We start from the raw sequence: 6005 nt of genomic DNA on the forward strand, positions 1-6005 counted from the left end.
GCGGTCAGCTCTGACTTCTTAGCTGGAGACTTTCTGGCTGCTCTTGGACGTGAGCAAAAAGACAACGCTGCGAAAGGCAGTTTGACAAGTAGCACTTGTGAACGCTCCAACTACATTCGTGCGACCGGTGTGCTTACAAGTCGAGAAACACTCTATTTATTCACTCTGCTGTTATAGTGTCTGTATGGCTTTAGTTTGTGTTCAGATTATTGTTTGTAACAGAAGTGAATTAATGGAAAGTTAAACGGATTGAAATGGAACTTTCATAGAATCGTAGAATGGCTTGGGTTGGAAGGGACCCCAAGGATCACTGACTTCCATCCCCCCTGCTGCAGGCGGGGCCACCAACCTCCAGATCTGGTACCTCCAGGTTGTGTAGGGCTCCATCCAGCCTGGTCTTGAACACCTCCAGGCATGGAGCATCCTACTTTCCAAAGAAAGGACAATCGTTGTTTTCCAGCTATGGAGAAGGGTTTTGTTAAAAGTTAAGTGTGATGAAGAGGGTGTACCTGGTTTCACCCAGTTCCATTCGAGTGCTTGAAAATCTTTTCTGTACACACTGTCCTGCATTAGCAGCCACCAGGGGTGGGGGAAAGCTGAGAGTAGCACCTGGCAGGTTGGTTGGTGAATGCAGCGAGCAGGGCTGCTGTGCAGGCAGGACAGACCACAGGCTGGCAGTGATTGGGCTGTGCCCTCGGTCTGAATGCAGTGTCAAAGCTGGGGTGGTGGTAACAGGCTCCATAGACAGCCCCAGGTAGGGCAAGCTGGTGAGCCAGGTCCAAGGCCATCTGGGAAGTCCGGTCAGGAACAGCAGTGAGAGAGCCGGGGCTGATGGAAGGGCTTCAGTGCAGAACCAAGTCTGTCACAGGTGGAGCTTCTGGACAGGGAGTGTGGGTGGGGTTCCTATGGAGGTGGCTGTGGGCAGACGAGGTCTGCTGGTGCTCTGAGGGCACTGAAACTGCTTGCACTCACCACAGTTGGATGAGAATAGTGATCCACTTCAATGGACTGAATCATCAAGAAAAAGCATCTTTTACAAGAAAGTCTGTTAACTTTCCTCTTTACAAAAAATCATATTTTTGATCATTTAACTTGGTAGACTGGCAGCATACAAAGCTGTTTCACTGAATGTCTCCTTCTGGTTTTTATGTTGCAAGACCCAGAGTGCTTTCCAGGGAACTCAGTGTTCCACAGAATCAGGCTCCCTGTTTCTAAAGGCTGAGTTCTATCCACCAATGATCTTCTGTGTGTTTATGATTCAAAACAGCAGTGTGGCTTTTTATTTTGCAGTAATTAGGAACCTAATGTTCATTTTATGGATTTACTTCTGGTTTTGTTTGTTTTTGTTCTAGGTATTCTTGTATCTTTAAAGATACAAAGATATTGTCCTCTCGTTTGAATTGATATATGATTAGTAACTTACATTTTTGATTGGCATGAGGAGTGATTGGATGAACTGATAAGTTTTTTCATGCTTAACATATACGTATATATTCATTTTCACTATCATAGATATGTATACCTAGAAAACTTCTTCTTAGTTTGATAATTATTTTATCACAACTTAAGGTCCACCAAATGTCCAGTGCTAGAAAGAAAGAGACAGGAAAGACAGAACATAAACTGTGAATGTTTTTAGCAGATATTATGTAAATCCACATCTGTTATCCATACACAACAAATGGGCTGATCCCAAACACCACCTAAAGCATAAAGGCCCTGGAGCAAGACAATGCCATAATTTAAGCTTGTTTTGGCCTAGCTAGTTTCAATTGTAAAAATATTTATCAGGTTGAAATAATTGCTTTAAAGTCTGACAGACTCCCTGCAAAGCTATAAACATGTCAGCATAAATTTTCCTTCAGCACCAGTTTCCAGTTGGGTTTCTTGGTGGTATCTCTGGGTAGAGGAGAGGCATTGTTAGCAACACTGGGGAACATTTGGGCCTTAATTGAATTTCCTATTGCCCATCTGCTATTCTTCTGTTTTAAAAGAACGAAAGGTGTAAATGGCACAATGAATCTTTGGCTTTCTGTTTTACCACTGCATCAGCAAAATGAGTTTGTTAGAATGATGCCAACAAAGTTTCACCTCTGAAAGCAAGCAGATATTAGATAATAGCAAAAACCGCCAAGCATTTGGTCTTTGTATCTTATTTGCTTTTTCAAGAAAAGATCTGATGCTGGACAGTTTTGTTTTGCATCATGTTTTCGAAAAGAAAAACCAACAGCCAAAACCAATAATTTCAACACTAGGCAACTGGGCCAGAGAAATGCCCTTCCTGTAACCATGGGATTGGATTCAGTAGAACTGAACTTTCTTTTTGCAACTTTTTTAAAGCAAACAAGGAAACCAGTAAACAACAACAGCAACAAGAAAAAAAAAAAAAACAAAAAACAAAAAAACCCAACCAAACGAACAACAAAAAACCCAACTACAACATAAAACATCAGCATGAATTCCTACACAGCCTTTTTTCCAGTGCACCATTACTGATACCAGTCATACAGAAAAGCTTACTCTAAGTGTAATGACAAATGTTGTATTTACTGCTGACCTCAGCAAGACTCAGGTTTTACCCAAGCCTGGCAAGGTTTGCTTGATCCCCCACTTATTCTCTGAATTTGCCCTGATGTCAACATTTTACCCAGTGCTCAAGGACTTTCTGTTTCTAGTTCTGATTGTGCACTTCAGCATGATAGGATGTGAGAAGAGTCCTAACTGCAGATAAGAGCTGATGGCAAAGCATGGTTTGGGTGGAGTGACTGTTTCTGCAGCATTGTGATAATAGTTGAAAATTAGAAGTATATTAAAACACTGTGTTTGGAATTAATTAACTGGAGATTTTTATTTTAAGAGGTTTATAGGTGCCACAATCAGACTTAAGTCTGCCGACATCATTGATGGAAAGCTGTTTTAAATTGTATGAGGTAACAGTGGGATTAGGAAAGGCATATAAACTGTGTTTACAGAGAAAAATGTTTTGCACTTAATTTAACTGTGCTTATGCTTCATTTCACAGTTTATATATGTGGCAGGGCCAAGGATCAGCTCAGTTTGCTTTTGTGTCTCATACCCCAGGGTATCAGTAAGCCCAGCACACTTGTGTGGGCTGTCATTGAGTCGTGCTGCACACAGCCAGAACTGTTTGGCCGTGAAGGGCACTCATCTTGCAGCAAAAATCACTTCATTACTGTAAAAATTATTTTCTTTTGTCCAGACTTCTTCCCGCCAAGGAGAAAAGTGAAAATGTAGTGCTTTTTCTGACCCGTTCTAACAAAGTCATACTGTTATCATTTTTTAATTGTTTGGTGTTTATGAAACAGTTGTTTTTACAAGGAACTTCAGAGATGAGCTAAAATAATATTAGTGATGTGTTGTTGTTCTTGGCATGTTCTTTCAATTTCTTCTAACTCCTAAAATGTTAGGCGTTGTCTTTTTTGTTTCGCAGTGTATTTGGAACAGCCCTGTGTACACAACACAGTAAGAGAAAGAAGGAAAACATAATGGAATGTCCCTGTCTGTCATGTAAGTCTGTTCCTGCTCACAGATTTTTTTCATTTAATGCAAGTGTGAATAATTCGAATCTGTGTAATAAGATATTCTGTATGTTCAGCTACATGCAAACAGAAAGGAGTTTCAGTAATTTAGGGAACCTCAGTGAGCTTCTGAACATAAGAAAACTGTATATACTACAGATGGACAAGAATGGATGTCGGGAGATTCTTGTGTGGATCTCGTTGGAAACCACTGAGGTTAATGAAAGATCTTAGGTACTTGACTGCAGTTTGTGTTTTGTCCTGAGATAATACCATTGCTAATTACATTCTGGTCATTCTCTTGGTGTAATCCACTTGGAGGAAGAAACAACATTACGTAGTCTACAGAGGAAACAGCTGCAGCTCTCTGAACAACCAGATGTGTTGTTTGACATTTCTTAGCTATTCAGCATCTGGAGCAGTTTTAAGGATCTTCTACATTAATTAAAGAAAAAGAAGTCTGCTGCTTTCTACTTTTCTTTTGGTGGTTTTCATGAGATAAATGTTTCTATTTTATGAACAAATTTCAGAGTAAATGGAGGGGGAGAATTGCAATAATTTGCTATAGCATGAGTGAGACCAGAGCATGGCTTGTGGTGCTTCAGTCCTGGTGTCACTGCTGGCTTTGTGCTCCTGCAGCTAGTGAGTCAGTCTGTGGTTCTCATGGAGGCTGCAGGTAACAGAGACATGATCTGAGCCTCTGCCACGAGGTTGTGAGTCCTGTTCAGAGTATGTATCTAAATCACTGCAGAAAAGTATTTTCCTCCTAAAATATTGATGCTGTCTTTATTTCTGCTGTAAATTAGATTGTAGATTCTCAGAACACACATGCATTACTTAGATACAGCCTATTTAGTGCACACTTACTCCTGGATATTCCTAAATATCAGATTACTGTTTTTACAGATGAGGAAATACAGTGGCAGTAAGGAGCAGATGCAAGGAGAGCAATGGAAGCTTCAGCATCAGCACTGAGACCCATTCTATCCCTCTGGCTTCCCTTGATATCCAGAATTCCTGGAGGATCAGGATCAGTTACCAGTGGTAAGCTGGATGTCTGAGCATGCACTGCCCAAAAATGGCATTCTGGGTGTTGTACAGAGATGGGCAACATCAGGAATGTGAATGTCTCCCCTTCCTTGTTGTTCTGAAGTTATACACACTTTGCTAGCAGCTCAAAGCCTTTGCCTGATAGGAATCATTAACATGACTTCCTGCCCCGCTGTCTGGGGTCTGTCAACAAGTGGGTCTTCTTGGTTCTGTTCACTGCTTTTTGAGACTCTGCCTGCACTTTCTCTAAGCCACAATGGAGCTTAGGACTCTCTTTTTCCTGTTGAGTTCAGCATATCTTCAACTCCTTCCGTGGTGGTGCAGCTTTGTCAGAAAGAGGGGAAAATGCCCCTGTGTTCTGCATAAGCTGCAGCTCTGGTGGTTGGTTGGGCTCTGCTTGGTGGTCAGAAGACACAGGTAGAGCAAGCCTCATGGCAGGGAAGTAGACTTGGATCTTTTGTGCACAGGGTATGTCTGCAGTCAGTGGGATTGGCAATTCTGTAATTGGCTCTGAGATATGCTACACTGCCTGTGTCCTCACGGTTGTATTTAAAAAGGAAGCGTGGCAGTTGGTATCTAGCCCAGTCTGGCAGGTACCCAGTAGGTGTATCTACTGCAAAACAGCTCTGAGGACTGGAATGGAAGGCTGGCATCTAGGATTTGGGCTTTGATCTAGAATAGGTGTGAAAGGAGGACCAAACTTATTTTAAGAGTTGGATCCTGTAGCAGAAATGCTAAGTCACAGCATGAAACAGTGATGGAGCCCCTGGTGGGAAAGCAGGGCTAACCCAGGGGAGCTCAGGTGCATGCAATGCAGTGCACCTGAGTGCCCAGAAGGGGTGGAGCCAGGATCCACCTCCTCCTAGACCTCTTTAATGGTTGGCAGTGGAGGCAAGAGGCAAGAAGTATCTCACTGGATGTTCCTACCTACCTGAGGCTTTCTAAAGGTAAGCAGATTCTTTTGTTTGTTTCTGTGGCTGTTGCATTTGGGCTTATGTTTACTTGTTGCTTCCTAGGACTTTGCTGTGCCACAGTTACTGATGTGCTTTCCATTGTACTATAGCTTTTTTTGTGTGTGTGTCTGTTGTTATTTTCAATTCTGCATGAAAAATTCAAGTGCTGCTGTTGGATCTGTCTGAAAGAGATTTGCAAAAACCCATGTGTGGAGGCAGTGACAGGTACAGGAATGGCATACAGTAATCCATGCACTCTTTCCCGTGGAATGCTCCCCAAAACACTGATGATATTGTCTAAGAAGGTGTTCCATTACAATCATGTTTTATTGCATTAGCATTTCAGTTTCTGCCCTGCTGCTGCTGCTTCTCCAACATCAGCCCAACAATCAGGTTTGGGACATGGTTGTGTAGAAAAACAGAGAATAGGGATCTGTGAGATGAATTGCTTCCCTTTTTTTTT

At 42.1% G+C, this 6005-nt stretch overlaps 1 protein-coding gene across 2 annotated transcripts in view; it reads left to right on the plus strand.

The window, feature by feature from the left end:
- Positions 1 to 6005, plus strand: part of KIAA1257 (KIAA1257 ortholog) — a 65292-nt gene that overhangs the window by 35089 nt on the left and 24198 nt on the right. Inside the window, exons 2-3 of one of the 2 annotated variants that reach the window (XR_004161289.1) lie at positions 3452 to 3528; positions 4446 to 4583. The gene's annotated coding sequence lies outside the window, so the exon portion shown is untranslated. Of the gene's footprint in view, positions 1 to 3451; positions 3529 to 4445; positions 4584 to 4635; positions 5537 to 6005 lie in introns of those variants that run through there. The other variant, XR_004161290.1, reaches the window with a different exon arrangement.

The sequence above is a fragment of the Meleagris gallopavo genome, chromosome 14 (genome assembly GCF_000146605.3).
Source record: "Meleagris gallopavo isolate NT-WF06-2002-E0010 breed Aviagen turkey brand Nicholas breeding stock chromosome 14, Turkey_5.1, whole genome shotgun sequence".
In the NCBI taxonomy this organism is placed as follows: Eukaryota; Metazoa; Chordata; class Aves; order Galliformes; family Phasianidae; genus Meleagris; species Meleagris gallopavo.